The sequence below is a fragment of the Trachypithecus francoisi genome, unplaced genomic scaffold (genome assembly GCF_009764315.1).
Source record: "Trachypithecus francoisi isolate TF-2019V2 unplaced genomic scaffold, Tfra_2.0 Lachesis_group6, whole genome shotgun sequence".
Lineage (NCBI taxonomy): Eukaryota > Metazoa > Chordata > Mammalia > Primates > Cercopithecidae > Trachypithecus > Trachypithecus francoisi.
The window spans coordinates 17,590,477-17,607,879 of NW_022681471.1; the positions used below are offsets into that span (position 1 = coordinate 17,590,477).

Genomic DNA, 17,403 nt, shown 5'->3' on the forward strand with positions numbered 1-17,403 from the left:
TCAGGGAAAGGCTTACTGAGAAAGTGATATTTGAGTAAAATCCTGAAGTAGATGAGGGAGCAAGTCATTCTCCTCTTGGTGAAGAGTGTTTCAGAGATTAGCAACAAATGCAAAAGTCCTAAGATAGAAGCATTTCTAGAGTGTTAAGAAAACAGCAGGGAAGGTTCTGAGGTTGGAGGCGAGTAAGCAAAGAAGAAAGTTAAAGGACATGAAGTCAGACAGGTAATGAGAGGGTGGGCAGAATAGTTTCTGTAGAACCTTTTAGGTAATTGTTAGAATTTGGGCTTTTATTCTGGGAGAGATGAAAAATTACTAAACATGTATTTCTAGAAAATATGTGGTAGTATTTCTAGAATATATATGGTAGAATTATTGGATCATAGAGTATAAGTATTTCTAGAATATATACGGTAGAATTATTGGATCATAGGGTATACATACCTTCAACATCACTAATGAATACCAAATTATTATCAAATAAAACCATATCAATATACACTTTTATATTTATGAGTATATAAAAGATACTCATAGCTACACAACTTCACCAACACTGACATTATCAGGCTTAAATATGTTTGCCAATCTGTAGATTTAAAATGATGTCTAATTCAGGACATAATTTTTATTTTCCTGATGACTGAGACTGAACTTTCATTCATTTGTTCATGAAATAATTTTATTTCAACTCTTCACGTCATTGGTATAATTTTTTTTTAACAAAACCAGAGCCATTTTTTGAGTCACATTTTATTTTCTTCTAAGTTGTTTAAGATCCAGTTTTTTAAAAATCTGTGCATGATGCTTTCACTGAAATTTTTATCCTAAGCCTCAAGTAACTTTTTGATTTTTTTTTATTTCTGCAACATAATCACTTTCAGCATTTATAAGACTTTAAAATTGGGAATAATTTACATGCAGTAAAATGCACAGACCCTTAAGTGTAGAGTACTTTCATTTTTGACAAATGCTTACAGCTGTGTGACCCAGATCCCTATCCAGATATAAAACAGTCTATTGCCTCCGAAAGTTTCCTTTTATTCCTTTTGAATCCTCTCCCCAGTCCCTGCACCCGGGGCCAGAAGTAACCACTGATCTGACTTCTATTACAATAGATTAGTTTTGCCTATTGTAGAACTTAGCATGAATAAAATCATACAGTGTATATGCTCTCATGTCTGCCATTTTTTTATTCACTACATTTTTGAGATTTGTCCAAGTCTTGTATATATCATTGATACTTTGCTTTTTAGTGATGAGTAGTATTCCATTGTATGAAGACAATTTGTCTATTCTCCTATTAATGGATATCTGGACTGTTTCTAGTTTGATGTTTTTATTAATTAGTCTGCTGTTATGGACTGAATATTTGTGTCCCCTCAAAATTCATATGTTGGACTTTTAACCCTCCATGTGGTGATATTAGGAGGTGAGATTTGGAGGAGGTAATTGGGTCATGAGGGTGGAGCCTTCATGACTGGCATTAGTGTCCTCATAAAAACATGCCCAAGGGAGCTGTTTAGCTTTCTTTGGGCTATGTGAGGACACAGTAAGAAGTGAGAAGTGTGCAACAGAGAAGAGTCCTCTTCAGAATCTGCTCATGCTGGCACTGTGATCTCTGATTTTCAGTCTCCAGAATTATGAGAAATTAATTTTATGTTTAAGCCAACCAGTCTGTGGTCATTTTTTATAGCAGCCCAAAAGGGCCAAGGCAATAGCTAGGACCATTCTTATACAGAGCTTGGTGTGGACAATGTTTTTATTTCTCTTGCGTAAGTACCTAGTAGTGTAACTGCTGAGTGAGGGAGTAAAATCTGCCAAAACAGTTTCTAAAGTCGTTTTATACTTCACACTCTTACCAGCAATATATGAGTCACAGTAGCTCCAAAATCTTGTCAACATTTTATGGTGTCAGACTTTTTCATTTTAGCCATTTCAGAGGGTTGTATCTCATTGTGAACAGGTTTCTTATTGTGGTCTCTTCATACCTTTATTTGACATTTGTGTTTCCTATCCTGTGATGTGTCTCCCTATGTTTAGCCCATTTTTCTATTGAAATGTTTGTCCTTTTCTTTTTTAATTCAGGACAATTATGTATATTTCTGGGTTCTCATATTTTGTCAGTTTAGTGTGTTGCAAATATATTCTCCGATTTATGGCTTATTTTATTTTCACAAAGATGATTTTGATGATCAACAGTGATTTTTCCCCACTTTTACTGAGGTATAATTGACCAAAAAAACTGTACATGTTTAAAGTATATAACATACTTTATAAAACATGTTTTAATATGCATATACATTGTGAAATAATTACCACAAACAAGCTAATTAACATATCTATCACTTCACAAAGTAACTTTTTTTTGCAAGTGGTGAGAAAATTTAAGATCTACTCTCTGCAATCTATCCATCTGACAAAAGGCTAATAACAAGAATCTACAAGGAACTTAAATTTACAAGAAAAAAATCAAACATCCCTATCAAGAAGTGGACAAAGGATATGAACTTCTCAAAAGAAGACATTTATGAGGCCAACAAACATTTGAATAGAAGCTAATCATCACTGGTCATTAGAGAAATGCAAATCAAAACCATAATGAGATACAATCTTATGCCAGTTAGAGTGGCAATCATTAAAAAGTCAGGAAACAACAGATGCTGGAGAGGATGTGAAGAAATTGGAACACATTTACACTCTTGGTGGGAGTGTAAATTAGTTCAACCATTGTGGAAGACAGTGTGGCAATTGCTCAAGGATCTAGAATGAGAAATACCATTTGACCCAGCCATCCCATTACAGGGTATATACCCACAGGATTATAAATCATTCTGCTATAAAGACACATGTACATGTATGTTTATTGCAGCCCTATTCACAATAGCAAAGACTTGGAACCAACCCAAATGTCCATCAATGATAGACTGGATAAAGAAAATGTGGCACATATACACCATGGAATACTATGCAGCCATAAAAAAGAATGAGTTCATGTCCATTGCAGGGACAAGGATGAAGCTGGAAAGCATCATTCTCAGCAAACTAACACAGGAACAGAAAACCAAACACCACATGTTCTCATTCATAAGTGGGAGCTGAACAATGAGAACACATGGACACAGGGAGGGGAACATCACACACTGGGGCCTGTTTGGGGTGGGGGGCTAGGGGAGGGATAGCATTAGGAGAAATACCTAATGTAGATGACGGGTTGATGGGTGCAGCAAACCACCATGGCAGGTGTATACCTATGTAACAAACCTGCACATTCTGCACATGCTTCCCAGAACTTAAAGTATAATAAAAAAATTACTTGTTAGAAGTGTGTTCTATTACTTGGAAAATATGCTGTTATATGAAAAAAGCATGTCACAAAGAGATATTATAAGATTACATTTTCCTTTGAAAATATATCTCTATATATTATATGTGCATACCTCACACATACATATGTGTGTATACACACACATGCAAAGTTATTTCACCTGAGAGTGTAGCCGAAGGGAACATGCTATGGTTTAAGACACTGTATGCTGTGGAGGAAAGTCAATTCCAATAATTTGTTATAAGAGCTCACATATTTCGAATCAAGGCATTCTGTTAAGAACATGATTTATTTAAATTAATGTTTCACTTTTCTAAATGTACAGATCTACATATGACACATGTTTTGCCTATGGTAACTAAAGAATTCATCCCTATTTGTATGCTTTATGTCAACTGAAGTAGACAGTCCTCACTTTAACAATTAAATTGCACTCAACATCTTCAGGCAAGAAAGTCAGTGGCTCATTCTTTTTGTAATTAAAGACATACTACATGTTTTACTGCCAGTAATGGCAAAGTAAGTCACATTGAACCAAACCTCCCATAGCTTATATCTAGGAAAAAAAATAAAATAACTATTTAAAAGCACTTGAGGACACTAGAACTTATTTCTTCTATCTAACTGTATGTTTGTACCCATTAACCAACTCTCTTCATTCCCCCAATCCTCCCCAGCCTCAGCTAACTACCATTCTACTATCTACCTCCATGGGATCAAATTTTATAACTCCCAAACATAAGTGAGAACATGTGATATTCGTCTTTCTGTGCCTGGCTTATTTCATTTAATGTAATGACTTCCAGTTCCATCCATGTTGCTGCAAATGACAGGATTTCATTATTTCGTAAGGATAGATGGTATTCCATTGTGTATATATACCACATTTTCTTTGTCCATTCATCCATTGATGGGCACTTGGGTTGATTCTCTATCTTGGCTATTGTGAATAGCACTGCAATAAACATAGGTGTCCAGGTTTCCCTGTGATATAACAATTTCCTTTCCTTTGGATAAATGCCCAGTAGTGTGATTGCTGGATCGTATGGTTGTTCTATGTTTCATTTTTTTTGAGAAATCTCCATACTGTTTTGATAGAACAGTAGGCTGACTATAGTTAACAATTTATTGTATATTTCAAAATAGCTAGAAAAGAATATTTGAAATATTCCCAACACAAAGAAATTATAAATGTTTTCAAGGCAATGGATATTTTAAATACTCTAATTAGATCATTACACATTATATGTACGTACCAAATATCACATGTATCCCATAAATGTGTATTTATTATGTGTCAATGAAACTTTTTTTAAAAAAGATCTACTCTCTTAACAGATTTCAAATATACAATATAGTATTGTTAACTACAGTTACATCAATATTTATTAAGTCCCCAGTACTTAGTCATCCTGCAAAACTGAAACTTTGTACCCCTTGAGTAATACCTCCCCATTTCTCCCGCCCCCTAATCTTTAGTCACCACCATTCTACTCTCTGCTTCTATTAGTTGAACTTTTTAAGATTTCACATATAAGTGAGATCATGCAGTATTTGTCTTTTTGTGTCTGGCTTATTTCACTTAGCATAACATCCTCCAGGTTCGTCTGTGTTATTTCAAAACACAGAATTTTATTTTTATTTTGTAAGACTGAAAAATACTCCATTGTGTTGTGTGTGTGTGTGTGTGTGTGTGTGCATATGTGTGTGTGCATGTGTATTATTCTGCAATATCAATTGTAATGTCTTCTCTTTCTTTTATGATTTTATTTATTTGAGTCTTTTCTTTGTTTCTTAGTTTGTCTAGCTAAAGGTTTGGCCATTTTGCTTGTGTTCTCAAAAAAACTCAATCTTATTGATCTTTTTCTATTGTTTATTTTTCTCCTTCATTTATTTCTTCTCTGATCTTTATCCCTTTCTTCTGCTTGCTTTGGGCTTAGTTTGCTTTTGTATGGTTCCTTAATGTGTAAAATTAGATTGTTTATTTGAAACCTTCTCTTCTTTTTCTTAATAGATCCATTTATCACTATGGACTTATCTCTTAGAACTGCTTTTGCTGCATCTCATAAATTATGGTATGCTGTGTTTCTGTTTTGTTTCTCTCAAGGTATTTTTTAATTTGTCTTTTGATTTCTTCTTTGGCCCATAGGTTGTTCAAGAATGTGTTGTTTACTTTTCACTTATTTGTTAATTTTCCAATTTCCTTCTGCTATTGATTTCTAATTTCATACCATTGTGGTCTGAAAAGATACTTGGTATGATTTCAATCTTCATAAATTTGTAAAGACTTGCTTTGTGGCCTGACACGTGATCTATCCTGGATAATGTCCTGTATGTGCTTGAAAAGAATGTGTATTTTGTTGTGTTAAATTGAATGCTCTATATACGTGTGTTAGATCTATTTGGTCTATAATGCTGTTCAAGTCCACTGTTTCCGTATCGATTTTCTGTCTTGATGTTGTATCCATTTTTGAAAGTGTAGTATTGAAGTTTCCTACCATTATTGTATTGATGTCTATTCCTCCCTTACTTGTGTTAATATTGCTTTATATATTTAGGGGTTCTAATATTGGGTGCATATATATTTACAAGTGTTATCTTGTTGATGCATTGAACCCCTTATCATTATATAATGACCTTCTTTTACTCTTGTGACAGATTTTTTTTTCTTTTTGAGATGGAGTCTCGCTCTGTTACCCAGGCTGGAGTGCAGTGGCGTGATCTCGGCTCACTGCAACCTCTGCCTGCTGGGCTCATGCCATTCTCCTGCCTCAGCCTCCCGAGTAGCTGGGACTACAGGCGCCCACCACTATGCCTGGCTAATTTTTTGTATTTTAGTAGAGACAGGGTTTCACCATGTTGGCCAGGAGGGTTTCAATCTTCTGACCTCGTGATCCGCCCGCCTCAGCCTCCCAAAGTGCTAGGATTACAGGCATGAGCCACCGTGCCCGGCCTCTTGTGACAGATTTTAACTTAAAGTGTATTTCTTACTTGGTTACCATTTGCACGGAATACCTTTTTCTATCCCATCACTTTCAGCCTGTCTTTAAAGTGAATCTCTCTTGGGTTATATATACTTGCATCATGTTTATTTAACTATTCAAACACTTTATGTTTTGTGATTGAAGAATTTAATCTGTTTACATTTAATTATTAATAGGAAAGGACTTATTACTGTTATTTTGTTAATTGTTTTCTATTTTGTAGTACATTTGTTTCTTTCTTCCTTTTCCGAGTCCAGCCTGGTGCTGAGGTAGCCCTGGAGCCTGGGTCTGCAGGGGTGGGCCTGGCACTGGGGTTCACTGAAATGGGCCTGGTGCTGGGATCTTTGGACAAGTTGGGTACTCACTGTGCTCTGTTTAACCCACAAGAAGGATATCTCTCTCTGTGTTGCCCAGGCTTGGGAAGGACATGATGTGGTTAATGTGAAAGTGTTCTTCCAATTATTTTTAATGCATTTTTTTCTTATTTCTGTGCTTTATCCAGGTGCTTGTAATATCTCATCTGTATTCTTTAGTGCTTGTGAAGATCTTCCTATGTGGTTGGTTGTTCTAATTGATGTTACTATGAAGAAATTAGCACTGGACACTCCTATTCAGCTAAGTACATTAATCCAGTGATCGAAAGTTCTTTTTTTTCTAATTTTTTTTTTATTATACTCTATGTTCTAGGGTACATGTGCACAACGTGCAGGTTTGTTACATATGTATGTATGTGCCATGTTGGTGTGCTGCACCCATTAACTCGTCATTTACATTAGGTATATCTCCTAATGCTATCCCTCCCCTCTCCCCCCACGCCACAACAGGCCCTGGTGTGTGAGTTCCCCTTCCAGTGTCCAAGTGATCTCATTGTTCAATTCCCACCTATGAGTGAGAACATGTGGTTTTCTGTTCTTGCGATAGTTTGCTCAGAATGATGCTTTCCAGCTGCATCCATGTCCCTACAAAGGACATGAACTCATCCTTTTTATGGCTGCATAGTATTCCATGGTGTCTATGTGCCACATTTTCTTAATCCAGTCTGTCATTGATGGACATTTGGGTTGGTTCCAAGTCTTTGCTATTGTGAATAGTGCCGCAATAAGAAAGTTCTTATTTTAATGTCACCAAATGTATCAGTCTTCTTTATGATATGTGTTTTTTGTGTCATGTTTAAAAAAAAAATCCTTCCCTATGCCAAAGTACACAAATCTATATATTCTTCCGTGAATGTTAAAGTTTTCTTTACCGATTTAAGTCTTTAATCTAACTAGGTTTTTTTGTGTGTGAATTATGTAAAGTATATAATTTATTTTTTTCCACGTAAAGATTCTAATGTCCTAGCACCATTATGTGAGTGCCCTCCCACTTTTACTCACCAATGTGAGTATAACGCGGCTTTGCCATAGATCAAGATCATATGAGTCCGGGTGTATTTTTGGATCCTCAGTTCTGTTCTATTGGTCTACATGATTACCCTGTACTGCGACCAAAAGGTCTAATTAATACACTTTTTATAGTACAAGTCTTGATGCCTGGGTAGGAGTATAATCTCCACTTTCTTTTCCTTCTTGTTCAAATGTGTCTTGAATATTCATAGAACTTTTTCCATATCATTTCTCATAATATATTATTCCATATAAATTTATACTCAGCATTTTAGGTTCCATAAAAACATCTTGTGATTTTTTTTCCTGGGTGTTTATTGGGATTGATCAGTTTGGAAAGAAGTGAAATGTGTACAAAACTGAGATTTCCTTTCCATCAACAAGAAGATAAATTGCTCAATTTAATGACTAAAACGAATCCTAAATTTGTTGTAAATATATTACACATTTTTAATTAGATTCAATCCAAAATTTTAAATACAAGTCACCATTTTAAATTGTAGATTTATTTTAGTTAATCACATTTCCTAATTGTTTGTTGTTGGTGTCTGGAAGTGCAGGTGTCTCAATTTTTGTACTTTGATCTTGTGTTCAACAACCTGGCTAAACTCTTGTTAATTCTGATAAATATATTCTTCTTTTTTAAAGAATTAAATAGATAATCATTTCACCTGCCAATAATGCCATTCTTCTTTTAATCTTTCTAATCCATATAACTTTATTTATATGCTTTATTGCACTGGGTAGGATCACCTGTATAATTGATTAAAAGTGGTGATCATGGGCATCATTTATCTTTTATTCTGATTTTAAAAGAATGCTTCTAGGCCGGGCACGGTGGCTCACACCTGTAATCCCAGGATTTTAGGAGGCCTGGGCAGGCGGATCATGAGGTCAAGAGATTGAGACCATCCTGGCTAACACAGTGAAAACCCGTCTCTACTAAAAATACAAAAAAATAGCCGGGCATGGTGGCGGGTACCTGTAGTCCCAGCTACTCAGGAGGCTGAGGCAGGAGAATGGCATGAACCCGGGAGGTGGAGCTTGCAACGAGCCAAGATAACATCAGTGCACTCCAGCCTGGGCAACAGAGCGAGACTCTGTCTCAAAAAAAGAAAAGAAAAAAAGAAAAAAAGAAAAAGGCAAAAAAAAGAATGCTTCTAATGGTTCATGATTAATTACAAGTTTTGCTAAAGGTGTTTTGCAGATACTCATTATCAGGTGAAGAAAGTATTTTTATATTCCTAGTTTGATTAGAGTTATTTATACTGAGCTTTTATTGTAAATGGAAATTAATTTAGTCTAATTCTTTGATCATGTGACTTTAATTCTTAAAACTGATAGTGGTAAATTGCATTAAAAAACTATCGTTGCATTCCCAGGAAAAAACTTAAAGTACTTATGATGTGTTATTCTTTTTATACATTGCTTAATTTAGTTTACTGATGTTTTGTTTTTTATTTTTATATCTATGTTAATGAGTGATATAATCTGTAGTACCTCTTCCTTATATCATCCTTATCTCTTTTCCTGATGAGGTTATGAATAGACTCATAAATGAGTTGGGGTATTCCCTATTTTTCTATTTTCTGTGAGAGATTGCAATTATCTTAAATATTTAAATATTTAAGTGCTTAAATATTTCATAGTTTACAATTTTGAGTCACGTGGGTATGTGTTTTGAGAAAGACTTTAATAATTCAGATTTTCTATTACTACCTGAGCCTTTTTGATAAGTTTTATTTTTATAGAAAATTCTGCCCTTCATCCACATTTCAAATTCATTGTCATGAAGTCATTCACAATATTACTCAATTTCATCTCAATATCTACTGAATCTGTGGTTTTGTCTAGTTTTTCTGTATTTTTACTGCATTCTGTACCTTCTGCCTTTGTTTTTAATCAATATTGGCAAAAATCTGACAATACTTTTAGTCCTTTTAAAAGTACCACGTTAGTCCTTTTAAAAATACCATGGTCTCAGTTTATTCTCTTTATTCAGTTGTTCTCAACCCTTCCTATACACTAAAATCAACTTACGAAGCTTTTTTAAAAATAGCCATGTGTTAAGGTATACACATAGAAGTTCTGATGTAACTGACCTGGGATGAAGCCTAAATATTGGTATTTTTAAAAAATTTCCAGGTAATCATAACATTGAATAAGTATTGAAAACTATTGCTTTATATAACTCCTGAACTTTTAAATTTTCACTCGTACATATATTTGTTCTCTACATATCCCATATTTGCTTTTGTTACAATGTTTTTTAAAATTCTTAACTTGGATATTTAACTTATTAGTTTTCAGAATTTGTATTATAAGCATTTTTAAGAATTTGTATTATACGCATTTTTACTATATACTTCTTTTTGATTATCACTTTATCTATAATCCCCCACTATACATAGACATGCACTAATTTTTTATTAAGTACTAGATGCATTTTAATTTGTATGATTTCTTCTTCGGCTCATGAGTTAAATAGCAATGCGCTTTAAATTTCAAAATATAAGGGAATTTACATTTTTGTTACTTATTTCTTATCTAAATGTATTTTGGTTAGAGAATATAATCTGTATGATACTGACTCTTAGATATTTGTTAAAATTTGTTTTATGGAGTAAGACATGATCCATTTGCTGTATGCTTGAAAAGAATTTCTATTCTCTGTTAGTTCAGAACAGTATTCTAATTATATATGTCCACTAAATTAAGCTTGTTAATTTTGTTATTCAAATCTTCTGTATCCTCACTGAGTTTTTTCTGATTGATTTATCATTTACTTGGGGAGATATATAAGATTTTCTTGCTGTGATGGTGCAGCAGTAAATTTCTCCTAGTATTCCTGAAAGATTTACTTTATTCTTCTCTATTTGCTCTCTTTTTACAGGCAATCCAGAAGGGACACCTAATCCACAGAATCCAGAACAATCACACCTGAGATTCACACTTGAGATAGCACCGTGCCTAGTCAGTGTTATTTGAAATTTATGGATACAGGTGAAATGTCAAAGTTCATATTAGAGAGCGGGGGTGGTCTAAGTGGGCAATTCAGGGTCTTTCAGCAGTTTCCCACAAACCATAAACAGAACTCTCTATCTATCTGCGTCACTAGCTGTGAAAATTCAGGACCCAAACTCAAAGTACACTGCACAGTATTAGTCAGTACTATTTCAAATAAGGATCTTCCTCTTTTTTAAGATGCTACCAACAATCCAAGAAATAAAAATAGAGGAAAACTAAACCAGGAAGACCAAGGTGATACCAATGTAGAAATCTAAAAATACATAAGGACCAAAATAACCAGAGTGATTGGTGATTTCCATAAAATAAAGATAGAATGCCTTCTGCACATGTGTGTCAAGACATCAGCTCAAACATCAGGCACCCCAGTTTTGATGATACATTTAGCTACTGGCAGTCTCAAATTAAGTACAAGCTGCTCATCCCAAAGAGAGACATCCAATTTTAAAGGACACATTCCAAAATTCATGGAGGAACTGAGGATATGAAGATGAAACTCTGGCTATTGCTGATGCTGGTACACACACACACACACACACACACACATGCACGCACATGCACACACACAGACAGTTGACCCATAAATACTCACCCCTTCTTTCTTGACCTGAAGCTTTGACTTTCTTTCCCCCTCAACATTACCCTCCTCGGGCATCAGGTGTCATACATGTTACAATGCATGAGAAAGGCAGGTAACAAACCCATATTCCAGCCATATTCCTCCCTGACATCAGGTTTAAGGCAAGAAATTTAGCATTAACTGCTTTTCCTGGAGGACAAAAAAATCACTTTCATTTTACTCCCTCCCAATATAGTTCAGCCACTGTTATTAGAATTCACTTTTTCCTGTAGTCCCAGCTACTCGGGAGGCTGAGGCGAGAGAATGGCGTAAACCCGGGAGGCGGAGCTTGCAGTGAGCTGAGATCCGGCCACTGCACTCCAGCCTGGGCGACAGAGCGAGACTCCGTCTCAAAAAAAAAAAAAAAAAGAATTCACTTTTTTTACTCCACTTGAACAGTAAAACCATTGATAAGAAACCTCTCCCCATCCTCATCTCCTCTCTACCATTCCCATTCTCTAATATTCACAATTCTACTTTCTACTTCCATGAGCTCAAAATTATTTCTTAGCTCCCACAGATGAGCGAGAACATGTGCTATTTATCTTTCTGTGCTTGGGTTATTTCACTTTACATAATGTCCTCCAGGTTAATCTATGTTGCCATGAATGATACATTGTGTGCACATGTGGAAACATTACTCTGTATCCCATAAATATGTACAATTATTACATGTCAAGTAAAAATAAAAGATTTTTTAAAAATAGGGTAAAGACCCAGAAATTCTTTCTTTAAAAAAAGAAAAAAATCTACTGGCAAATAATTTAATACCTCACACACACAAAATCGGATTCCAGCAAGTTTCCTTTTACTCTTCTGGGAGAAACTGTCTGGACAAATAACTGTGAAGAACTGAGAGGCTGGATGTCCAATACTCAAAAGACTTGATTTTGTCTCCCTCTGGAAACAAAAGCAGAGTAGAATGAGGCAACCAGGGAGTAAATGGTGCTGCTGCAGAGAAGGGAATAGCCCACACAGCCTGAGAAGCCTCACTAATAGAACTCTTAAGCTAATAGGTATCATCCTCCTGCTGGAAGTTTAATCAATGGGGACCAGTTCCTCTTAATATCCCAAGTTCTATAGATTGCCAAATGCCCTAATTAAAATCATCTCTCAGTAGACTCTTTGCAGATTACTCTGACACTGAAATACAGAAGGGAAACTGAAATACTGGCTATTCAAGTCATCCTTGCCTCTTATTTCTAAAGGTCTTAATTTTTACTCAACAAACATTTACTGAGTAACTACTACATTCAGGCATTGTGTTCAGCAAAGCAGTGAATGAATTAGATATGAGCCTTGCCTTCAAGGAATATACTGAGAAAGAGAGAAAAGTCCATAATAATTCAGAATAGGAAGAGATGATGGAATCTGTGTTTAAAATGAAGAAGAAAAAATGTACCATGAGAGTTTATATAATAACCACTTGCCAGGTAAAACACAGAGTGCCCAGTCAAATTTGAATTTCTGGTGAACAATTGTTTTTTATTTAAAGTGTGCCACATGTATTATTTGGGAGAATTTATACTTTAAAAAATCACTATTTATCTGAAATTCAAATGTAACTGGGCATCCTGTATTTTTATTTGTTAAATCACCCAACTTTACTCCCTGCCATTTCTCTTTGTGATAACCCCAGCAGAGATTTCACTGTATAAAGAGTCTGAGAGAGGGGGCAGCAAACCAATATGTGGGGCCTCTTTTGAACTTTATCAACATCAAAATTCTTAGTCAGAGCCATCTTTTAAATCATATAGCAAATCACACCATTCTCATGCTTAAAACCCTTCCTTGAATTCCTGTCTCACTCAGAATAAAATCCAAACTCCTTACCAAACCCTGTCAGGCAGCACATGATCTGACTCCTGCTTACTTTTCTAAATTGTATAACAGCCCTATGAAAAGGATACCACTATTAGTCTCATCTTACAAGTGAGAAAGCATACAAAAGGAGGACATGCTCTACCAGATATCAAAAGTAGTTATGTCATATCAAAAGCTATTAGAGTATTAATGGGGAGAGTAGAAAATAGATTGGAAAAATGTAAAATAATATGTCCAATATTGGTAATGATGCAGAGCAATGGGCACTTTCAAACAATGTACTTCAAATTGGTCATGGTGTTTTTGAAGAAAATTTGGCAGTGTTTATGACCATTAAAAATATGTCCTCTGGGTCAGCAAGACCTGAGTCCTCTCCTCTGGCTCTCCTCCCCAGACAGGGTGAGCTTCACCACTCACTCCACCACCTTCTCCATCAATTACCAGTCCCTGGGCTCAGTCCAGCTGCCTAGCTGTGGCACCCTGCTGGTCAGAAGCACAACCAGTGTCTATGCAGGTGCTGGGGCCTTGGGTTCCCAGATCTCCGTGTTCCACTCCACTAGCTTCTGGAGCGACTTGCAGTCTAGTTGCCTGGCCAGGGCTCTGGTAGGAATGGGGGGCATCCACAATGAGAAGGAGACCATGCAAGGCCTGGCCTCCTATCTGGACAGAGTGAGGGGCCTGGAGTCAGAGAATCGGAAGCAGGAGAGCAAGATCCGGGATCACCTGGAGAAGGGATCCTAGGTCATGGACTGGGGACATTACGTCAAGACCCTGGAGGACCTGAGGGCCCAGATCTTTGCAAATTCTGTGGACAGTGCCTTCATCATTCTGCAGATTGACAATGCCTATCTTGCTGGTGATGAATTTAGAGTCAAGTATGACATAGAGCTGGCCATGCGCCAGTCTGTGGAGAGCGACATCCATTGGCTCCGCAAGGTCACTGATGATACCAGTGTCACTTGGCTGCAGCTGGAGACAGCGATCAAGGCTCTCAAGGTGGAGCTGCTCTTCATGAAGAAGAACCATGAAGAAGAAGTAAAAGGCCTAAAAACCCAGATTGCCAGTTATGGGTTGACCATGGAGTTAGATGCCCCCAAATCTCAGGACCTCTATAAGATCAGACAGACACCCAATATGACGAGCTGGCTCAGAAGAACCCAGAGGAGCTGGACATGTACGGGTCCTAGCAGACTGAGGAGAGCACCACAGTGGTCACCACGCAGGCTGCTGAGATCAGAGTTGCTGAGATGACACTCACAGAGCTCAGACATACAGTCCAGTCCTTGGAAATTGACCTAGACTAGATGAGAAATCTGAAGGCCAGCTTGGAGAACAGCCTGAGGGAAGCAGAGGCCCTACTACAGCAGGCAGATGAAGCAACTCAATGGGGTCCTGCTGCACCTGGAGTCTGTGCTAGCACAGACATGGGCAGAGGGACAGCACCAGGCCCAGGAGTATGAGGCCCTGCTGGACATCAAGGTCAAGCTGAAGGCTGAGATCACTGCCTACCACCACCTAGGGGAAGACAGGAAGGACTTCAATCTTGGTGATGCCCTATACAGCAGCAACTTCATGCAAACCATCCAAAAGACCACCACCTGCAGGATAGTGAACCACAAAGTGGTGTCTGAGACCAACGACACCAAAGTTCTGAGACACTGACCCAGCAGAAGCAGGGTGCCCTTTGGGGAGCAGGACACCATCAGCAAACAAACACAGGATCAGAATACCAAACACCACATGTTCTCACTCATAAGTGGGAGTTGAACAATGAGAACACATGGACACAGGAAGGGGAACATCACACATTGGGAACTGTTGGGGGGGTGAGGGGAAAGGGGTGGGAGAGCATTAGGACAAATACCTAATGAATGAGGGGCTTAAACCTAGATGATGGGTTGATGGGTGCAGCAAACCACCATGGCACATGTGTACCTACGTAACAACTCTGCATGTTCAGCACATGTATCCCAAAACTTAAAGTAAAATAAAAAAAAAAAAGTCCAGAGATCATTGGATACACACACACACACACACACACACACACACACACACATATATATATATCCTCTGACCTAGAATTCACATTCTAGGTGTTTTCCTAGTTACATGTGTGCATATATTCAGCTATGCAGGTAAATGTATAAAATAAGATCAGTGAGGATGCAAACCATCTTCTTTTCAATGGTCATCTCTATCTCTAGGATAAAGGAGTAGAAGTGAGGCAGGTGGGGTCAAAAGGGACTTTTATTTTTCCATTCTTTATTAAACATTCATGCCTAGAATGTATTTGTGATTTTCATGTGCAATTAAAAATATATGTTTTTTAAAAGACACAAGGCTAGATAAACACACTGCACAAGTTTTTAGTGATGTCAGAATTATGAGTAACATTTCTTTCTTTTTCTTCTTGAAATAGGATACCCTTACGCTGACTGTAGATTGGCTTTATGATCTTAGAAACCTCGATGGACACAAGAGGGAAAAACTGTCATGTAAATACTGCAAGCCATTTTCTTTCTCTCAAGTGGTAAGAACTTGAATCACCTTTGGGGCAACCTGTTCTTCAGTTTTGGAGAAAGTGCCTTGAATGGCCCTTGTTACATAAATTTTTTAAAAAATCTATTATTCTTGGAGGAAACTATATAGTACTCTGAATGTAGATATTTTAGTCCCAAAAATAACTGTTCTCTTTGGTAATGTAAATTGCTGTATATGATTGAGTCAGGGCTCTATCTGCAGACTTCATTGCTTTGGAGTGGTGGAGTGATGGCTTTCTATGAATTTAGACTACACTGTGCTTGGACTGTCACTTATTCACTTGGAGTTGTGGGAGTTTTTAGCAATTTCTCACTGGATAGTTTCAGCTGAGACCTAGAGAACGACAAAAAGATACAAAGGTATGATCTATATCTGCTGTATAACTTTCTTACAAAGGCAAACCACAATAGGTTTACATGGTTTAAATTTGACTAGCATGATAGTGTTCTTTACAATGTACTTTATAATTTGAAACCAAATGACTCAAACTTTGAAAAATACACTACTGGGCGGAGCAAGATGGCCGAATAGGAACAGCTCCAGTCTCCAACTCCCAGCACGAGCGACACAGAAGACCAGTGATTTCTGCATTTTCAACTGAGGTACTGGGGTCATCTCACTAGGGAGTGCCGGACAATCAGTGCTGGTCAGTTACTGCAGCCCGACCAGCGAGAGCTGAAGCAGGGCGAGGCATCGCTCCTCACCTGGGAAGCACAGGGGGAAGGGAATCCCTTTTTCTAGCCAGGGGAACTGAGGACACACAACACCTGAAAATCAGGTAACTCCCCCCCCAATACTGCGCTTTAAGCAAACGGGCACACCAGGAGAATATATCCCATACCTGCCCAGGAGGGTCCCACGCCCACGGAGCCTCCCTCATTGCTAACACAGCAGTCTGCGATCTAACCTTAAGGCAGCAGCGAGGCTGGGGGAGGGGGGCCCGCCATTGCTGAGGCTTAAGTAGGTAAACAAAGCCGCAGAGAAGCTCGAACTGGGTGGAGCTCACAGCAGCTCAAGGAAACCTGCCTGTCTCTGTAGACTCCACCTCTGGGGACAGGGCACAGTTAACAACAACAACAACAAAAGCAGCAGAAACCTTTGCAGACACAAATGACTGTCTGACAGCTTAGAAGAGAGCAGTGGATCTCCCAACACAGAGGTTGAGATCTGAGAAGGGACAGACTGCCTGCTCAAGTGGGTCCCTGACCCCTGAGTAGCCTAACTGGGAGACATCCCCCACTAGGGGCAGTCTGACACCCCACACCTCACAGGGTGGAGTACACCCCTGAGAGGAAGCTTCCAAAGTAAGAATCAGACAGGTACACTCGCTGTTCAGCAATATTCTATTTTCTGCAACCTCTGCTGCTGATACCCAGGCAAACAGGGTCTGGAGTGGACCTCCAGCAATCTCCAGCAGACCTACAGCTGAGGGTCCTGACTGTTAGAAGGAAAACTATCAAACAGGAAGGACACCTATACCAAAACCCCATCAGAACGTCACCATCATCAAAGACCAGAGGCAGATAATACCACAAAGATGGGGAAAAAGCAGGGCAGAAAAGCCGGAAATTCAAAAAATAAGAGCACATCTCCCCCTGCAAAGGAGCGCAGCCCATCGCAAGCAACGGATCAAAGCTGGTCAGAGAATGACTTTGAAAAGATGAGAGAAGAAGGCTTCAGTCCATCAAACTTCTCAGA

The 17,403-nt window shown here is 37.9% G+C and overlaps 1 pseudogene; it reads left to right on the forward strand.

Moving 5' to 3' along the window:
- The window catches only part of LOC117078443, a 47,302-nt pseudogene extending 32,476 nt beyond the window's left edge, over nt 1–14,826 (forward strand).
- The last annotated feature ends 2,577 nt before the right edge of the window (nt 14,827–17,403 follow it).